We start from the raw sequence: 22,153 nt of genomic DNA, 5'->3' as shown, positions 1-22,153 counted from the left end.
ACCCTTCTTAGCACTGCTTGACACCCTAAACGCTTTATCAAATTTTTGTGTTTAAACAGTCAAAAACTGCTCAGAGCCAATCATATTTGAAGAAACCAATATTTCCAATTGTAATTAGGAAAACAAAACACATTTTGAAATATTTTACTGTCTGTTATGTTATTGGATTCTTAATACCATGTTTATGAATGTCACAAAGTTTTTTTTATATTAGATCAAGCTGTATTTAAAGTTCCAGCTTCCCTTTATAGAGTGGCGGGAGACTGGCAAGTGACTGTGCTTTATGCAGTAAACCCAATTTCCATGACTTGACAGCTCAGTCCACTGAGATAACTACTGATGGCTCATTAAACACATCACTTTAGCACATGGCAGCAATGATGTTGATGGTATAGGTTTAATAAGGTAAATGCTATCCCTTATTTAATTAAGAGGCATATTCTACAAGAAGCCGCAATGCTTGATCTGCGGCTTTGCCCAAAACTCCCCATCGTCATTAATAGGGATTTTTGCCTGAAGCTGAAAGACTTTGACAAGAATACATGTTTACTGTTTCCCGAGCACACATGCCCAGTGTTAAGCAGGTTGATCCATGTTTCTATATGACATAAATCAATAGTTGCTAATAACCCTGTAGCGAGTAATTTTAAGATTACTTTCTAGAAGGCTCCTTGCTCCTGGCAACTACAAAGACAAAATGTTACAAACAAAATTAACAGCAACTGATATGCAGGTTATTCTCTTGACTAATGCTGTATTAGGGAAGTGAATTATTCTCCGCTAGAACAGACTCCTTGTTGTGTCAGGAGCGCTGTGTGCATTCTGAGCTTCTAAAAAATACATGAAAGAATCGTCTCCGAGGAGCGGGTCACTGGAAGACAGCAAGTCATTTAGAGAAATTAAAATAAGTATACGCAGTAGTTCTTACAGGCTCCATGTGAACATTAAAGGTTTGTCATTGTGTTCAAATCAAGCCTAGAAAAATTCTTTCCAATTAAAAATACTATAGGCTGGTTACAATCAGGCCTAATTGAAAACATAAAGAGCACTGACCCACATTAACAAACCTCAATTAGCAATCATCTTTCATTGTTCTGACAGCTCTAAATTGATGAAAGGTGAAATCTGATTGGTTGTATCGAGTTAATGCCTTTTGTACATGTATGACTGATTTTGGCATTACTTTAAGCAACTAAAAAAAAAAATGGAAGACTTAGCATTTATAAAGTGTACACACTATAGATGATGCACTCCAGACCCCTCCCCCCCCCCCACACACACACACCATACACACATACATATTTAGATTGTTTCATTACTATAATGGGCTGCTTTGTTGGCCAAATGAAATGAGTGTGAGGTGGATGGGGTGGGCCAACTCTGTCACTACCATAAAATTTCAAAGCTTTGCCTGTTCAAAGCAGTCCAACATAGGGTCATAGATGAGCTCAATAAGAACAACTGCAGGTAAGTGCAGTAAAGCTTGGTATTGCTACATGATACCAACTAACAGTTTTTTTTAAGTTATAGAGTCTGAGCCTTTGTTGTGTTGTAAATAATATCAGTAATGATTAGAGGTATGCTTTTGACAAGCGTAGGTAACACAATTTCTTAAAGTGAAACTATGGCCTCTCATTAAAAGTGCTGCAGCACTTGGTTATAAGTGTATCTACACTTACAGTTTTCTCTTAGTCTCCTTTCAAAGTATTAAAAACCCATTGATCTTGCTAGTGACGTCCACCTAATGCAGCTTCCTCTGATGGTGCAATGCTCTTGAATTTAGAGCAATGCTGCCACTCTTGTGTGGGCTGTTCCCACTACAGTGGGATTAAAAAATGTTGCAGAGGACATGGCTATCAGTAGTGATACTACTGATTCTCAAACCTGTAGCACCTGACCACATCAAGTCTTCCCCACTGCTTTCTGGATTGACAGCATTGCTTCTGTTGCTGAAACCTTCCCACTGCGAGCTGCAGTGCCTTGGAGGGAAAGCATGTGAGACACAAATGAAGGAGGATTCAGCTCAGGTAGGGAAGGTAAACAAAGTTTTTCATTTACTTTACAAGGTTTGTGTATCACATAATAACTGGTTTAGGTACTTGTTTAGGCTTTTAGGCTGTCATAAAGGAGCTTTTAGTTGTACTGTAAATATACATATAGGTGGCCAAAGGGTGGACAGCTAACATTTGAGAAGTGGTAGTGTTCTCCAAAACCTGATCTCAGCCATGTCATTTAGCTCTACACTGAGATATCATACATGTTGGAAAAAAACTGTTCCATAAGTTGATGGCTTCCAATATACTATAAAACCTGTTTTGTGCAAGCTAATATTTGTATGCCTACGTTAAAGTAGATAAAAGTGTATATTAAATAATAAAAAACAATAAAGTGCTACAAACTAGTGCATGGGCTCCTGCTGGAAAAAAAGGTGCGTGGTCCCTTCAAATGATGTATATGCTGATCCCCATCACTGTGCCCTTAAATTATACAAATCATAAATATACATTATAAATCATAAAATATTCATCAAATCTTCTTATGTGTGATAAGGTGCCGTGCCCCCTTTGTGCTCTCACTCACCAAATTATTAGTGTAAATGCCCCTGTCACAGATGAATGCTCAGATGTCATTTCTCCAGCTCCTCCACAGATTATGAATGTGAATACACCTATCATAGGTGTATGCTCAGATGCCGTTTCTCCAGATCCTCTACTTCTCTCAATAGGATGGCAGAGTAATGGTCACATAAAGAGGTAGAGAAATCTCCATAGTGTAATTCCATTTTATTGTTAGAAAGATTTTAAACATACAGATGTCCCACTCACAAGTTTCCTGTGCAAATCTAATGCATTTCTCCCTCCCACTGGGCTTCTTCATATATATGTTTTGTGCAAGGATTATCAGTGTTCGAAAAGGGTGTTAGACTGCCAGGATATACTATATTGTCCCACTCACAAGTTTCCTGTGCAAACAAGCATGTAACACCGGTACAGAACCAGCAGAGTAGCGTGCGTGCCAAATGCCAATCGCGATGTCACCGGAAGTTCCCATCTAATGCATTTCTCCCTCCCACTGGGCTTCTTCATATATATGTTTTGTGCAAGGATTATCAGTGTTCGAAAAGGGCGTTAGACTGCCAAGATATACTATATTGTCACATGTGGTCTCAGTAGAGGAATATGACATTTTTAGTTTGTAATGGGCACTCATTAACTATTTTGTGGTAAAGGCGACCACTATTGGGCAGACATGTAGCACATAGTGACTGTGTAATGAAGACTTTACTGTGTAAAGAAGAATTTTTTCTCAAAACAACTGTTAGAACTATTCACATAAAGGCAGGCTTATTATGGAATATAAATATACTAGTAGTTAGAGACATCACTGCTTTCAAAATACAAAGGACACTTAAAACAATAAACAAAATTACCCTACAAACTTTCCCCCACCCAAAACCACACCCTCTAAATAAAGAAAAGCAAGTTTTTTTAAGAAAATTTCACATAAAAAGTGCTAAAAGCAAAATGAATGCCCTGTACACATGACCAGTTTTGCCGTCGGAATAAACTCCGACCGAGTTCCGACGGAATTCTGCTCAAGCTGTCTTGCATACACACGGTCACACCAAATTCCGACCATCCAGAACACGGTGACATACAACGCGTACGACGGGACTAGAAAACGGAGGTTCAATAGCCAGTAGCCAATAGCTTCCGTCCCGTACTTGCTTCAGAGCATGCGTCGTTTTTGGTCCATCAGAACAACCTACAGACGAGCGGTTTCCCCAATAGGAATTGGTTCCATCGGAAATATTTAGAACATGTTCTATTCCTAGGTCCGTCAAAATTTTAGAAAAAATAAGTCCGATGAGGCATACACACGATCGGAATATACAATGAAAAGCTTCCGTCTGACTTTTTCTGTCGGACATTCCACTCGTGTGTACGCGGCATGATAGTCTCTGCTTCTTCAAAATTTGTAGGCAACAGGAGTTTTGAAGCAAAGCCTTAATGTCGCCCTTTTACCATTGGAAATAGAGCCCGAAGCTCCACCTATTGCCTGGAAATAGGTAAATAGCATATATAGTTATTTTAAAACATTATATTTTTGTCCTAAAAAAAAAATAGAAAAAAATAACAAATGGAAGAAAAAGAGCAAAAAAAAAACCTGTTAGTAAAAGCAGTGAGCAAATCAGATGAGCGGAAATTTTGGGGTATTTTCTTCACTCCTAGAGGTCTATTTTTAAACCAGCAAATGTGACTTTCAAAAACATTTACTGGTAGAGAATCAGTCACTCCCATTTAAAATACATGGAATTTGATGTTTCCCCCAAGAGAATGTGTGTGAATGTCACATTCTCTGCTTTATACTGTATATAAATATACTAGTAGTTAGTGACATCACTGTCTGCTCCATGGTATGTCAATAAGGGTTTTAAAGCTTTATGAATTTGGTTGAGAATCAGGAATTCGTATAGTTTTACTGGAGGTAGCCAACACTTTAAGGGCCTAAAATTCATGAAAGTGCTCAAAAAATGGATGTACATTGCCTTCAATTGGCGTGCATTCGTTTGTGCATTGCCACTCATTGACATGTGTTGTTATGCATGTTAAATTGCAATGGGTCAAGAGATGAAGCTTTTTTTTCTCAATAGATTAGCATTGTGTTGATGTGCATTTGCATGTATTTATGTGCATTGTGTTATGTTAAAATGCATACATGTAGCATTTTAACACAACATACAGCACTGCGCATGATTCTAGTGTTGTGGTGTGAAGAAAACACACGGGAAGCAATTATTTTCCATGTGTCCTTACACATAAAAAACAGATGTGTTCTATGTGTCTTTGCGGTGATTCTTCCAGTACTGTAAAGGACAGGTATGTGTGAACAGGGCCTAAATCTTATTAAAGCAAAACACAGGAAGCAAAAATGAAGACACCCTCTGCAACCGACTGACCTTCAATTTTCAACTGATAAAAGATGCAATCTTCTAAGTTGGTTTGAATTACTGAATTACTGTTTCAGTTAATGGCATGTATATTATCCAATATATTTTCTAGGTCCTACTTGAATTGCTTGCTTTTTTAAGTAATAAAAATGGTACAGTAGACTGCAATAAATCTGAATATGTATATATAGAAACTCTGCATAAACAACACAATTTTTTTTGTTGCATTCCTGGAAGAAAGCAGATAAATTAAAAAAAAAAACCTTTCTGGCCACCCTGGCGGACATTATTCATTTAACAGAGAGTGATAAAGGAGAATGTGTGATTTACATTTATATGTAATGTCAGTTGAGATTCTGCTAAATGCAGGGTTATCTATATATTATTTTAACAGCATGTAATGTGATGTGTATGACAATCTCAGGCCAGTGGGCCATGTGCTACACTAATTGCTTTTGGCACACTGTATTTGTGGAGTCATCCTTTTTGGGAAGGTTCTTATCTTGACATATGCTGAAGCCATTAGTGATACAGCAGTGCATTATTTATCAGAACAGTTATGATCCGATGTAAAAAGTAGAGTGCAGACAAAAGGTTTAGTGAGGACAGATATATTGGAATTAATAGAGCATGTTTCCCAGGGGTTTTCAAGTGCTTTACAGGGGACAAGTTAAAGGGTATGTCCACTCAACACCAAATATTCATTGTTGGCTGTCAGCCCACATGATAAAGCAAACCTTTAAGCCTTCAATAGCAAATTCTATAAACTTGAGATCATTCCTCTTTTTACTATGTCCGCCTATATGCTAAATCTAGAAATCAAGCTTTCATTATCACACACAAATTGTGTATTACCAAGTACCATATTGGGACTAAAAGAGGTTACTCACAATACGAAAATTTGCGGACAACAGAATACAACATCAGAAGTGAGGTAATGTGTTGAATAGTTTTGTATGTATTCTTTCATTTCTGAGCATGCGTATTCTTGCTCTTACGATTTTTTTCGTACGAAAACCGTACTGATGAAAAGAAAATCGGACGTTGAGTTCACATCCAACAAAAATTTTATAGTCTTCACATCCAGCATTTGTCTGACGAAAAAGCGAAATCGGCTGTCAAAAGCATAATACTAACAATCTGAAAATTGGCAGACAGCTCGTCGTACCAATTTTTCCATCCGATTTTCATATCGTGTGTACGGGCCTTTAGACTCAGTGAAATGTCCAGTGAAGAGAGAGAATTGGCATGGAAAATCCAAGTGGTGCATTGAGGCAGTTGACAACATTGTTTTTTTTACAACCCACAATATATTTTTATTTAATTTTTATTTTTAGACACAACCAGTTCTTACCATTATGTGCGTTTTATCGTTTTTATGTTTGAGCAGAAATGTCAAATGAATCCTATAAAGTGCCCTATATATATTTTTATATTGACTTGTGGAACTCTAAAATAAAAAAATGAAATATTTTGGGTCAAATGTATTTTATTTTTTAATGTATATGCTTATAAATGAATGTTTTATATTTGTTTTTATTATTTATACAAAATCCTAGTTTTACAAATAAAAGTTAATAAAAGGGTCCAATATGTGATTGGCTTTTCTAATGTGAAAATGCAGCAAAAGCTGTTTGGTTTCAGACTGTTTCTTCCTAACTGAGTTAGGGATGAGCAAAAATTTTAATTTGTGATGGTTTTAATGGGTACACTAAACTTTAAATCGTTCCTGAGGGTTATGGAAGTTTATTTTGCTAAACCTGGACCTATTTATTTGCCAAAACATTGCCCATCATTAGACTTAATATGTTTTGCAGAAAATAAATAAATAAATAAAGTAAACTAAAACCTTTAAAGAAATGGTATACAAAAAAGATCACATACAGTAAATACCCTACAAACTCCCCCCCCCCACACACACACACAAAACCACACCCAAATAAAGAAAAGCATGATTTTTTTCAAGAAAATTTCATGTAAGCAGTGCTAAAAGCAAAACTGAGAGTCTCTGCTACCTCATAATTTGTAAGCAACAGGATTTTTGAAGCAAAGCCTTAATGTTGCCCTTTTAAAATTGGAAATTAAGCCCGAAGCTCCACCTCTTGCCTGGAAATAGGTAAATAGCATATATAGTTATTTTAAAACATTATATTTTTGTCCTGAAATGGAAATGGAAGAAAAAGAGAAAAAAACCGTTAGAAAGAGCAGTGAGCAAATCAGATGAACAGGAGTTTTGGGGTATTTTGTTCACATAGAAAACTCCTAGAGGTCTATTTCTAAACCAGCAAATGTGACTTTCAAAAACATTTACTGGTATAGAATCAGTCACTCTCATTTAAAACACATGGAATTTGATGGTTTCCCCCAAGAGAATGTATGTGAATGTCACATTCTCTGCTTTATAAGTAGACCCCTTGTGTCGTAATGACTATAAAGAAGTGACATTTAATTAATCAGTATTTTGAAAATCAGGGTTGGGTGTGGATTGAAATGGAAAGGTCATTTTTTTAATAGTATTAAATTACAAAATGGCTTGTGTTAAGAAAGTTAGATTTTTTTCAGGAAGGTTTCCCAACTAGAACTGAAGTAATTCCAGACTTTCAGAAACACATATGGTATTATATATTACAATCAGAAAAGGTTGTGCTTTTTCTGTAGCTCTTTCATTTCATGGACTGGATCTTAAACAGGTGAATGCAGCTATTTTGTCCCCAACTGAGTTGGGCACACGTGATATAACAGACTAACAATGTACATAAAACCTGCAATGGTGTCTTTATTACATTAAATAGGAGTGTGCTGCCTGTTAAACAGAATATTAAAGGCATTTAAGGAAACTTATAATACAAGTACTACTATATTTTATTTTATTTATAGCATAATAAAACATCTAAAGAAAACATTAGAAAACCTGTGCTTTGCTCATTCAGGGCAAATCAACAGGTTTACTTTAATCCCCCAACACTCCCCAACATGTATTTACCTTTCCTTCACTATCCTGCCATATATTGACCAGTAGTTTTTGGGCAAGGAGGAATGTGTGACTCACTCACATATGTAACAGCACTCAGCCAGTCAACACTGTCACACAAGGAGTCCATAGCCAATTCAAAACTATGACTCGGGTTGACTTGTAGGTTACACAGGTCCTTGCTTTCCCTTCCAGTAGAATAGAATAGAGGGATAGGGGAACAAAAGGAAAGTAAGTATGTGTCCATGTGGGGGTCTACATCAAAGTGACCAACCAGATTGTAACAGGTTTTGCTAGTTTTAGCCCTACTTCCAGCAATTCAACTATCTAAGTTGAATCAACTATCAACTATCTAACTATCACAGTGGAGGCTCAGTTAATAATAGACTATGTGGTTGATTTACTAAAGGCAAACAGACTGTGCTCTTTGCAAGTAGAGTTGCACTCTGCAAGTGCATTTGCTCCAAAGCTTAGTCTTAGTAATTGAGGTAAAGCTTCACTTTACAAAAAATACCTAATCACATGCAAGCAAAAAATGCAGTATTTTGGATTGGATGATGGAAGTTGGCAGAGCTTCCCCTCGTTTATTAAGCTCTGGAGCAACTGGACTTGCAAAGTGCACTGTCTATTTGCTTTTAGTAAACCAACCCCTGTGAGTATTAGCAAGAGTATTGGAGGTGCTGTCCCAGACATAAATCAACATAAACTGGATGTTCTGTCTGGTAGGGGTGTTTGGCTCACAAAGGCCAGCTGAGCAAAATTAGAAATTTTATGGCGAGTAGAGCAGCTCAAATGTATTTCACCAGTGTATTTAAATGTTTTCAAAGAGTTTAATGCTTGCCAGCTCAAATGCTAACTTCTGCTATAACAGTGTCCTCCATGTAATCATAAAGTAGGAAAGACACAGGATTTATTTAAAATATGGATGGGATGGGATTTACTCCTTGTTGAGCTAAAATTATAAGGGATTACTGCTAATGTTTTAATCATTCTATCCCAGTTTATTAAAGAAAATAATGACTGGGTGTATTAACTGCTTAACCCCCAGAAGATTTTACCCCCTTCCTGACCAGAGCACTTTTTGCAATTCGGCACTGCATCACTTTAACTGACAATTGCGCGGTCGTGTGACGTTGCACCCAAACAAAATTGATGTCCTTTTTTCCCACAAATAGAGCTTTCTTTTGGTGGTATTTGATCACCTCTGCGTTTTTTATTTTTTGCGCTATAAACAAAAAAAGAGCGGCAATTTTGAATAAAATGCAATATTTCTTACTTTTTGCTATAATAAATATCCCCCAAAAATATATATATATATATAAAAAAAAATTTCCTCAGTTTAGGGCAATATGTATTCTTCTACATATTTTTGTTAAAAAAAATCGCAATAAGCGTATATTGATTATTAATTTTTTTTTATTAGTAATGGCAGCGATCTGTGATTTTTATTGAGACTGCGACATTATGGAGGATGCATCAGAGACTATTTTGGGACCATTGTCATTTATACAGCGATCAGTGCTATAAAAATGCACTGATTACTGTGTAAATGACACTGGCAGTGAAGGGGTTAACCACTAGGTGGCGATGAAGGAGTTAAGTGTGCCCTAGGGAGTGATCCTAACTGTGGGGGGTGGGCTTCAAGTCACATGACAGCGATCACCGCTCCCGATGACAGGGAGCAGTGATCACTGTCATGACACAAGGCAAAATGGGGAAATGCCTTGTTTACATGGGCACTTCCCCGTTCTGCGGCTCCGTGACACGATCGCTGGGAGACCGCCGGACAGTCCGCCGGTCCCACAGGCACGGTCATGCTGTACGTGGCGGGCGTGCCTGCTATCCCCACCTCTTAAAGGGGACGTACAGGTATGCCCATTTGCCCACTGCTGCCATTGTATATTGGCGTGCAGCGGTCGGCAAGTGGTTAATGTACTTTTAATCTTTTTTTTATACAGTACCTCACATTTTTGTAAATATTTTATTATATCTTTTCATGTGACAACACTGAAGAAATGACACTTTGCTACAATGTAAAGTAGGGAGTGTACAGCTTGTATAACAGTGTAAATTTGCTGTCCCCTCAAAATAACTCAACACACAGCCATTAATGTCTAAACCATTGGCAACAAAAGTGAGTACACCTGTAAGTGAAAATGTCCAAATTGGGCCCAAAGTGCCAACATTTTGTGTGGCCACCATTATTTTCCAGCACTGCCTTAACCCTCTTGGGCATGGAGTTCACCAGAGCTTCACAGGTTGCCACTGGAGTCCTCTTCCACTCCTCCATGAAGACATCATGGAGCTGTTGGATGTTGGATGTTAGAGACCTTTCTCTCCTCCACCTTCCATTCGAGGATGTCCCATAGATGCTCAATAGGGTTTAGGTCTGGAGACATGCTTAGCCACTCCATCAGCTTTACCCTCAGCTTCTTTAGCAAGGCAGTGGTCATCTTGGAGGTGTGTTTGGGGTCGTTATCATGTTGGAATACTGCCCTGCGGCCCGGTCTCTGAAGGGAGGGGATCATGCTCTGCTTCAGTATGTCACAGTACATGTTGGCATTCATGGTTTCCTCAATGAACTGTAGCTCCCCAGTGCTGTCAGCACTCATGCAGCTCCAGATCATGACACTCCCACCACCATGCTTGACTGTAGGCAAGACACACTTGTCTTTGTACTCCTCACCTGGTTGCCGCCACACACGCCTGACACCATCTGAACCAAATAAGTTTATCTTGGTCTCATTAGCCCACAGGACATGGTTCCAGTAATCCATGTCCTTAGTCTGCTTGTTTTCAGTAAACTGTTTGCGAGCTTTCTTGTGCATCATCCTTCTGGGATGACAGCAATGCAGACCAATTTGATACAGTATGTAGTGTATGGCCTAAGCACTGAAAGACTGACCCCCCACCCCTTCAACCTCTTCAGTTGGCAGCACTCATGTGTCTATTTTCCAAAGACAACCTCTGGATATGACGCTGAGCATGTACACTCAACTTCTTTGGTCGACCATGGCAAGAAGAGACCTGCCCTGTTAAACCGCTGTATGGTCTTGGCCACCGTGCTGCAGCTCAGTTTCAGGGTCTTGGCAATCTTCTTATAGCCTAGGCCAACTTTATGTAGAGCAACAATTCTTTTTTTCAGATCCTCAGAGAGTTCTTTGCCATGAGGTGCCATGTTGAACTTCCAGTGACCAGTATGAGAGAGTGAGAGTGATAACACCAAGTTTAACACACCAGCTCCCTATTCACACCTGAGACCTTGTAACACTAACGAGTCACATGACACCGGGGAAGGACAATTGCTAATTGGGCCCAATTTGGACATTTTCAATTAGCGGTGTACTCACTTTTGTTGGCAGCAGTTTAGACATTAATGGCTGGGTGTTGAGTTATTTTGAGGGGACAGCAAATTTACATAGTTATACAAGCTGTACACTCACTACTTTACATTGTAGCAAAGTGTAATTTCTTCCGTGTTGTCACATGAAAAGATATAATAAAATATTTACAAAAATGTGAGGGGTGTACTCACTTTTGTGAGATACTGTAGGTTTAAATGACAAGAAATTCTTCCAATGTATTTCAAGTTTAAGTGAAACACTAAACACTTGACAAATAATAAATATATAGGGGAATATATTGATGATTTTCAGTGACCAAAACAAAATCTTACTTATATGCTGCATACAATTAATTCCTAATGGAAATAAAATATACTGTTTGCCATTATGTCTTCATAGATTCTGTTCACCAATGCTCTGTCTATCTGTAGGCCATTATGTTCTCCCTTCCTCATAAACACTCTGACTTGTCAGTCCCAGAAAATTCCACTCTTCCCATCATATTCCTATCTTGTCTTCCTTCCCACACTCGGAACACTGGCCCCAGAACACAACTTATCAGCAAGCTGCAAGATAGTACTGTGCCTGCATTAATGTGAAATGGATATGCCATATGACAAATTCCCATTAAGAGAATTTGCTGTATGCTACTCAGACTCTATAACATAATTAGAATACAATTAAAGTACAGTTTGTGTAGTTGATTAATGCAATGCATGCTGTTAAATGCTATCATACCAAGAAATGACTGTTATAGTATTTTTTTTTAATTAAATAACCAATTGGAAGCCAGAGTATGGTAGCAACCTTTGGTAACAGCTTGACATGCGGCACTGGCATCGGCACTGCAGCAGTGATGGAGTATTGTTGTTGCCCAAGTTTTAAAATGACAGGCTGGGTCCCCTGTATGGGCAGTGCGCATGTAGGTTAGAGCTGCATTTATTATTTGCATATTAAAGGGACCTGGGTTTTATGGGTTTCCAATGCACTAAAGGCATGTTCAAGCACCTGTAGATGCCTGTTAAGATCTTCTAACATTTTACAAAATGTTACATAGTCACAATTTTTTTTTTTTTTTTATGCTAGCCATTCATTTCGGAACTATGCTGGAATTGTATTTTATTATAATCACCAAGCTTTTGTACGTAGACTTGAACTGCCAATTTCAGTAACTGTATTAATTCAGTTGTCTCTGTTTTCACAGTCTACCATTTTTTTGCATGTTAATTAAGTAGTAAGTGTAGTTAAAATTTTGTATATTTGGTCTTTTGTACAGGCATACCCCACGTTTAAGTACACAATGCGGTTTATTTACTAAAGCTGGAAAGTGCAAAATCAGACTCACTTCTGCATAGAAACCAATGAGCTTCTAACCCCAGCTTGTTCAATTAAGCTTTGCTAATAAAACCTGGAAGCTCATTGGTTTCTATGCAGAAGTGAGCCTGATTTTGCACTTTCCAGCTTTAGTAAATAAACCCCATTGTGTACTTAAAAGCGGGGTATGCCTGTACCGCTTGTATAAATGCTTTAATGATGTTTCATATATTTTCAACAGTAGCCGACTTCCCAAAGCTCAAATAAAGGAAACCCAAAATTATATTATCTAAACAAAATGATTAGGAGAACTTTTATATACACATCTAAAAGTGGAGGAGAAACATGCTTAGATTTCCATTCTCTGGAAAATTCTATTATCGTCTGCATCTGGTTTATGGCACAAAATCAGATAAAGATTAGGTTTATTTTAGCGAATCCTAGATAATTTTTATGATCTAATAATAACTAGTCTATGATATTAGTTAATCACTAGGGAAGAATGCTTTTTTAGTGATCATGATGTGTGCTGCCAAGAAGATTTTAGAATTCAGATTCTGTTGCATATTCAGTCTGTCCTCAAATGGTTTGCAGAGCAAAGCCTCTAATGAGGATTTCTTCAAATGTATAGAAGTCACTAATGTGTATATAAATCCTAACAATCATCTGGCATGTTCACTGAAAGTGGCATGTTGCTTAGTTGGTCACAGTTCCTGAAGCATAAGGAAGATATATAGTACATATGTGAGGCTATTCTCAAGCATTTACCAGCACATTTTTATATTTACCTTTAAAGTTGCACTCCCATTAGGTGTGTTAAATGTACAGATTGTTCCTGTTTACTATATCAATAATTAATTTATAGATGCTGAATGCTACAACCAGCTCTATCCTTCTGGCTGTTGCTGTTACAAGAGTCACAGCTCTCATATACAGAAGAGTTAGCATTGTTTATCTGCCCCTCTTTCCCTTTAGATAGCTGTACTTGCAACCTGCAGCTCTGGCTTCTATACTTACCTGATCCATGACCTACCTGTCCACTGCTCACTCACCCATCCATTAATGCTGTGTTGCTCTTCTTTTGGGTTGAAGCATGTACCATATGAATCAATTGTCTTCCTGTGGATCCAGGGTGTCTGCAGATAAAAAAACATAAAATCCAGGGTGTCAGTAGATAAAAACAAACTGTGTAGTTTTGACCAACATTGAATAATGTCCTTGCTGTAGGTGTAGGCCAATTACATACCTCATAAAGTCTGACTTAAAACTCCCAGGAAGTTGCTCAGAGCGGCCCAGCTGTTACCCCAATATGTTCTGAAAAATAAAAAAGATCAGCACAGGTTGCTTCTTCTTACCTGATCCCCGATACTGTCCCTTGCAGACTCACCCATTCAATAAAGTCCTACCCCCCACCCCAGACCCACAGGGGGATGGCACCATGTCATTACAAGACACTGCTCTCTGCAGCATTCATGATCTGCCCACACAACTGGACCAAAGACGCTTGGAAAAAATATATACAAAATTCTTCCATTTTCTATGTGGTTGGTTTCCCTACTTACTTGCTCGTGCAGAACCCAATGCTGCTGGCTCTTTCTATGTCCAGGGTCAACAAGACCATAATGCTTGACCCCCCCCCAAAAAAATGATTTGACAAGTGTGATCACCACAATGCCTTAGAAAAACAATTCCTTTAATGCTAACATTTGTACCTTGGTATACAGTATTTAAAGAGGTTTGTACAGGCCAAACAGGGGTGAATTGTCTGTGGAAATTTGGCAAGGAGCAGTTTTCCTCTGCCCTTTAGCATGACAAAAACACCTTCTAAAAGCCTGTGTGAAAATGTCCCATTTTCTAGTCTTTTATTCTTTAGGACTATTATATAAAGCAGTCAGGGAAGTGATTTGAATCAGAGCCACTACAGACTAATTTACCCATCTTGTTCTCTTGCTAAATTCACAGATAATACCTGTTATGATGGTGACTCAGAGAATTTGTTTTTTTACGAGACTTGGTTTTGAATAATCTGCCATATCCAGTACAGGCTGGCAATAGTGAGCCAGTTTTTCTCCATGGTGATTTGTAATAATGGAGTTATGCGAATAATGTGTTTGTATCAACCCAGTGAGTATATTATAGAATTTCTCTCACTTATATGAGAACAATGGCATGCTGTGGTCAGGCCTTGCTAAGTGTCTTCATCGGGACATGTGCACTGCACTCAAGACTGTGATTTTATTCACTGTTACCAGCTCTGATCATTTTAGGTAAACATAAGCCAAGGGATGTTGCGTTGCTGTTGTCACACTACTACTGGAGATTTTGTCAACTTATTACCATTACTTTTAACTCTTTAAAATCTGGGAACATTCTGGCACAAAAGTATCTAATAAATTCTAAATCTTAGTGACAAATTATTTCTTGAAAATATCAATCATCAATATACACTATATTACCAAAAGTATTGGGTTGCCTGCCCAGAGGCATAACTGGAATCATTAGGGCCTCGGTGCAAGAAATCATCAAGGGCCCCTACCAGGGGCATTGCTAGGTCTACAAAAGATTTGGGTCCCCAGAGAGCCCCTCCTTACACCAGGGTCCCCAGAAATCCCCTTCCTTACATCAGGGTCCCCGGAGAGCCCCCCTCATTACATTAGGGTCCCAAGAGAGCCCCTTCCTTACATCAGGGTCCCCAGAGAGCCCCCCTTACATCAAGGTCCCCAGAGAGCCTCCCTACTTACATCAGGGTCCTCAGAGAGCTCCTTCCTTACATCAGGGTCCCCAGAGAGCCCCGCTCATTACATCAGGGTTCCCAGAGAGCCACTTCCTTACATCAGGGTCCCCAGAGAGCCCCTTCATTAAATCAGGGTCCCCAGAGAGCCACTCCTTACATCAGGGTCCCCAGAGAGCCCCCTCATTAAATCAGGGTCCCCCCCTTCCAAAGGTTCCCCGTTTTCCCTAGCTGGTCTCTGCTGTGCACTTGCAACCCCCAGCACATCTCTGTATCCTCCCCTTTCACCCCATGGTCACTCATCCAAATGTTAATGACAGTCTGTGGTCAGCATCCCCCCTGCACCTCAGATTATGAATGTTGCAGTTTAGTATGCAGTGGGGGGAGGTGAGAGGGGACGATCGGCAGCTCTGTGGTGGGATCTCCCTGGGGCTAGTAGTTCTTTTCCCAAGTATATACAGTGGAGGGGGGGCCTCTGACCCGGGCATGTATCAGCTTCACTCATCAGTGTACAAGTGAGTCGCTCTGCTTGTACACTCTTGCGGATAAATGCCCGGGTCAGAGGCCCCTCCCCTCTCCACTGTATACACTCAGGAAAAGAACCACTAGCCCCAGGGAGATCCCATGGGCACCACAGAGCTGCGATCACCCCCTCCCACCTCCCCCCACTGCATACCAAACTGACAGCCATAGGGTGTAGGGGGAGATGCCAGGTCCTGGGGCCCCCCACAGTGGTAGAACACCAAGGCCCAGTCGCAAGTGCGACTGCTGCAACTCTGGTAGTTCTGTCACTGCACCTGCCTTTACACGCATATGAATTTTAATGGCATCCCAGTCTTAGTCCATAGGGTTCAATATTGAGTTGGCCCACCTTTTGCAGCTATAACAGCTTGAACTATTCTGGGAAGGCTGTCCACAAGGTTTAGGAGTGTGTCTATGGGAATGTTTGACTATTCTTCCAGGAGCGCACCTGTGAGGTCAAGCACCGGTGTGGACAAAAAGGCCTGGCTCGTAGTCTCTGCTTTAATTCATCCCAAAGGTGTTCTATCGGGTTGAGGTTAGGACTCTGTGCAGGCCAGTCAAGTTCCTCCACTCCAAACTCACTCATCCATGTCTTTATGGACCTTGTTTGTGCACTGATGCACAGCCATGTTGGAACAGGAAGGGGCCTTCCCCAAACTGTTCCCACAAAGTTGGGAGCATGAAATTGTCCAAAATGTCTTGGAATGCTGATGCCTTAAGAGTTCCCTTCACTGGAACCATGGGGCCAAGCTCAACCCCTGAAAAACAACCCCGCACCATAATCCCCCCATCACCAAATAATTTGGACCATTGCACAAAGCAAGGTCCATAAAGACATGGATGAGCGAATTTGGGGTGGAGGAACTTGACTGGTCTGCACAGAGTCCTGAACTCAATGCATTAGAACACCTTTGGGATGAATTAGAGTGGAGACTGCGAGCCAGGACTTCTCGTCCACATCAGTGCCTGACCTCCCAAATGCGCTTCTGGAAGAATGGTCACATATTCCCATAGACACACTCCTAAACCTTGTGGACAGCCTTCCCAGAAGAGTTGAGGCTCTTATAGCTGCAAAGGGTGGGCCAACTCAATATTGAACCCTATGGACTAAGACTGGGATGTCATTAAAGTTATCTGTGTGAAAAGGCAGACGCCCCAATACTTTTGGTAATATAGTGGATATCAAATTACCACTTTTTACAATCCATCCTGATGGAAAGCAATTGCCAGTAAAGCTGTCCACTGAGGTGAAAAAATGTAGCGCTAAAGAAAAACCAAAACTAAAATGTGTGTCTATAAATAAAGTTCAGTGACTCATAAACATTGTCCTCTGTGACATGGGTATGGGCAATATGAGTGATGAAGTCCCACAGTGCGGTAAAATATAAAATCCAATGTGAGTGGAAAATCTTCTAATATGTGATTCATCAACATGGAAATCTTGAGGTAGAAATAGGTGAAATACTCTTACCAGAACGGGTGGATTCGAATGTCAGAGACACCGAATCAAACAGACTTAGAGATCCAGTTGGATGGCTGTCCTGGAGGGAGATGGAAGTCCCAGATCTCAAAGGACATCTCCTTTTCGCTGGACCATCTACAATGATGCTTCTCAACCGAAGGGAACCGTATAGGAACGGTAGAAATATCCAAATCCCGTATCCAATCCCAAGAGTGTGGGGAGAGAAAAAATTGGAATACTAGAATAGTAGAATAGTAGAATAAAATCATGCCCCTGTAGAAGTCCAATTGGACAAAACGCGTCGGTCAAGGCACACTATTCCCTACACTTGATTTTATTCTACGTGATCACGCTTTTATTGTTTGTATATTGGTACTCTCCATTACATGAAAGGGCACAGCTTTGTAGTTCACAGAAACTAGTTCACAGAAACATTTCTTTGAAATTTCAGTTCAGTGTACGGGAAGGACATAGGATTCCTGACAAGATCAATAGGTACTTGCAGAAAATGTACTTAGTTCTAAAAAATAAAACAAATGAAGCCACCACAAATAAGGATTGTAAGCTGCAATATATTATATTTTTAATATTAAGGTTAAAGAGGTACTCAACTACCCCCACCCATGTTTTCTTCCCTCCTACCTGTAGTGTTGTGCTCTCTTCAAAACACATGCTCACCCCCACAGCTAATCCAGCTATGATCCTCTGTTCGAGTGCCATACTGCAGGTCCCACACAGGCACCTTGGTCTTTCTGATCTGGCTACCTCTTCCAAGTGCAGGCAACTATCACTGATGATGCATAGAACCCGCCCCACTGGCCCTACTCTGCGATGTAATGTAAGTATCCCAGGAGGAGGCAGCACCAAGTACATGCAATGTTCCTAGGACCACTATAAAAAATATTCTTTTAATAAACCTCCCCAATTGTAAGAATGTTTGATATCTGAAATGTTTAGATTTTTTTTTCTGCAATGGTAGAGGTCTTATACTGTACAAACCTTATTTTAGAGTGCTTTCCATCATAGGTAACATTTTATATTTAGTGATATGAATGGCATAAGCATTATTGCTTATTGCTTTAGGCCTTGTACACACAGCATTTTAAAATCTTGGCTTAAAACATTACCCTGAAGTAAATTGCGTTTCACAAGCATTTAAGAAGCATTTGAACAGCATTTTTAATCTTTGCTGAAAGCACTCCTTTGAAGAGGGTTGCATTCAAAAATCATTTACAAAATCATTTAAAAAGCAGAGACCTTCTTACATACAGCCTTTAAGGAACCCTTGAGCTCCAGTGTTCAGAATACAGATTTTAATGCTAAATTACTAATGATGGCTGTCACTTTAAAGAAAATTCCAGGCAAGAAGTGTAATCGGTTAGTTGGTAATGCTATCCAGAAAACACTGCAGCTGTGTTTTGGAAAGTTCAATTTAAGTAGTACTAAAGCCTCTTTTGTTTAAATCCCAACACATCAGTAATCATTTGCTTATTACAGTATAGTAAAAATGTCCTTATAAACCATTCATAAAAATGTATTTTCTGCCATTATGTAACTGCATCCTCCCTCTTCCTGTGCACTGCTTCCCAGAACTTCCTGCTGGGGAACATTAATAACCTCATTTCCATTCAGCATAATACACTCATTAGGACTACATGTCCAAGTGACCATGCCAGCAAAGTGCATGGTCATTCAGAAAATTTTGCAGATCTTAAGGCCCTGCCTGCGCTGAGATGCACCCCCCATTAGCACTGTCACGTCGGCAAAATATATATATATATATATATATATATATATATATATATATATATATATATATATATATATTATTTGCCCAGTTTAAATAAATACTATTAAAAAAAACAGGATTCACTGTTAATCACTTCACTTGTATGTGTCAGTATAGACAGCATCCACACATTGGTCAGTAGCCTGCATAAAAGCGTGGCATCAGTGGGGCTCCATGGGGACCCTGCAAGGGAGAATTGAAAGGGAAAATATACCACCTTTGCTCCCACTTTCACACTGGTTGGTTTTTCCAGGTGCTTTTGGGCTAAAAATAGCGCCTGTAAAGCGCCTGAAAAATGCCCCCCCCTTCAGCCCCAGTGTAAGAGCCCGAGTGCTTTCACACTGGAGTGGTGCGCTTCCAGGACAAGAAAGAAAGCCCCGCAAGCAGCATCTTTTTGGGGCGGTGCGGGAGCGCTGTATTTAGCGATCCTAAACTGCCCCTGCTGTAAAAATAAATGGGCAGTGCTGACGAAGTGCCTGCAAAGCACTTTGGCAGTGGTGCTTTGTGGGCGCTTTTAAACCTTTTTCGGCTGCTAGCGGGGGTTTACCGCCGACACCGCCGACACCTCCCGCCCCAGTGTGAATGTGCCCTAAATCAGGATATAAGGGCCAGTTTTTAGAGGACCAGCTGATTCTGCTGCAAAGTAAAGCTACTTTCACACTGGGGTGGGGTGTTAGCTTTAAAGCGCTGCTAATTTTAGCAGCACTTTACTGCTGTAATAGTGGTGCTTTTTGGCTGCTAGCGGGGTGCTTTTAACCCCCGCTAGCGTCCGAATAAAGGGTTAATAGTGCCTGCAAAGCGCTGCTGCCAAAGCGATTTGCAGGCACTTCAGCAGAAGTGCCCATTGATTCCAATGGCAAGGGAAGTGGAGGAGCGGTGTATTCACCGCTCCCGCACCGCCCACAAGATGTTGCTTGCAGGACTTTTTCTAACGTCTTGCAAGCGCACCTCCCCAGTGTGAAAGTACGCAGGGTCTCACATTGGGGCTGCAGGGGAGAAGTTTTTCAGGCGCTTTACAGGTTCTATTTTTAGCCCAAAAGCACCTGAAAAATGCCCCGGTGTGAAAGGGGTCTAAAACTTTAGAACATCTAGGAGCAGCATCTATTGTAAAGCTGGTCATTATTCCTAATGAACCAGTTGACATTCAATCAGTGGGTGGCCCTGTTGGCACCACTTTGCCCGATATCATACAACTGAAAATTAAAATAGCTGAGTGAAACATTTTGAGCCAATTGGGTTTCAGTACAATATATACCATATACAGTATACATACATAAATGTACAGCTTACATATACAATAGCTGCAGTGTGAGATTTGTCCACCTGTGAATTTTAGTGTGAATGGAGGTATTTGTTAGATTTCTTTTGTTCAGCCCGTAGGCCAGCTTAAGGTGTAACTAAACCCTCCTATTTTTTTACAGCCAGGGAAGCTGTCATCTTAGCCTCTGTTTGATCAGCAGTTGCCATGGTGCTGCATATGATCAGTTATGACACCAACCATTTGATGGCTTCACAGTTCGGTTGAGAGCATGGCATGCTCACCGTTGTAACATGTTCCCACTGCTGCAGCCTTTCCCCGACCTGCCACTTCTAGTGACTGCGAGCCAGGGATCTTCTCCCCGAATTCACTGTCACAATTTAAAAAAAAAAAACGCGGCCATGCAGGCTCTGCTCACATGACCATGTCATGCATTCACAGAGTTCTGTGAATGGGAGAACTACAAGTACTTCAGCGGCTGTCGGCCCTGTAGTTCTCAATGAACTACTAGGGCGCTGTTGAGTGCTCTAAATAGTTAATTGTTTCTTTCTGTCATTGTGTAACTGCTTGCTCTTATAAGCAGACAGCTTACACTGACAGCCTGCATGAGTCCTGCATAGCACCTGCAATCTTCTGATCGTGGGTGCAATGCTTTGCAGGCTCCTAGTTAGAAAAAAAAATGATTTTTTACCTGCAAAAAGATGTGCATTTATTTACTTTCTTTACAAAGGTGAACTTATCTTTTAAAGCTATAGCTGGTGTTAAATGGATGATGGGAACATTATCCACAGTTTAAAGAATAATTTTAACATAGCTACAGTATCTGGAAGGATAGATAGATAGATAGATAGATAGATAGATAGATAGATAGATAGATAGATAGATAGATAGATAGATAGATAGATAGATAGATAGATAGATAGATAGATAGATAGATAGATAGATAGATAGTGTGGCATTGGTGGATTTTTTTCTTTTTTATACGCCTGATATTGAAGCACATGTACATGCTATATGTAAGTGGAAGTGTTCAGATCTGAATGCTAAATTTGATTTGATGTAACATATGTGCAGATTAACTTCCTCACACATCTAGTGTTCATGTCTGGTCAGCATTGCCTATAGGAAGATGAGCCCTAATACCATTCCTGTTCTGGCTCTCAGCTCTAACTGGTTCATTTCCAGGTACTAGCAGGAATGTAAATATGGAATGAATCAACTTTTTCCACATTTTCTTTAGCAGTCCTTTTTATGAAGAACAGATTTTTCCACAGAGGAAATTAAAAAGTACATAAAACTGGGAAACTGTGGTGTTGTTGAGAACAGCGTCGGCTTTCAACGTCATTTTATAACTAGTGGCATATATACAAATGGCATTAATAGAGGCTACAAAGTTTGTTTCAATTAGCTCAGATTTTCTTACAGAAGATGAATTATCACCATTTGCCTAGAATAACATTTTTTTTTTTTACAAAGCAATGTTTATTGTTATTGGTAAGCCTTCAAATAGAAGTTACAACTCTTTTTTCAACGCATGATTCATATGCTGGCTTTTCTGTGTTAATTGGCTGAATTTAAAAGGTCATTTATAATTTTCAACCATTTCCCAAACTTTGAAAACATTATTTTTTTAGCTGTAATTTACATCAGACTATTGTTTTATTTCTTTTTTTTTTTTATTTCTTCATCTCTTTTTATCAGTGCTGTTTCTAAGATTTTTTTTTTCCTTGCATGTGTTTTGTGTAACTGTTTAGATGACATTCTTTGCTAGAAATTTCTAAAATAGATTTTGTTTTGCTTTTGTTTTGTTC

The 22,153-nt window shown here is 39.6% G+C and overlaps 1 protein-coding gene across 2 annotated transcripts in view; it reads left to right on the top strand.

The window, feature by feature from the left end:
- The window catches only part of LOC141139707 (uncharacterized), a 352,695-nt gene that overhangs the window by 206,729 nt on the left and 123,813 nt on the right, over positions 1–22,153 (top strand). The gene's annotated exons all lie outside the window — the stretch shown is intronic.

This window comes from Aquarana catesbeiana, linkage group LG04 (assembly GCF_042186555.1).
Source record: "Aquarana catesbeiana isolate 2022-GZ linkage group LG04, ASM4218655v1, whole genome shotgun sequence".
NCBI lineage: Eukaryota > Metazoa > Chordata > Amphibia > Anura > Ranidae > Aquarana > Aquarana catesbeiana.
Note: the sequence above shows the minus strand (reverse complement) of the source record. Positions and strands in the feature narration are given on the sequence as shown.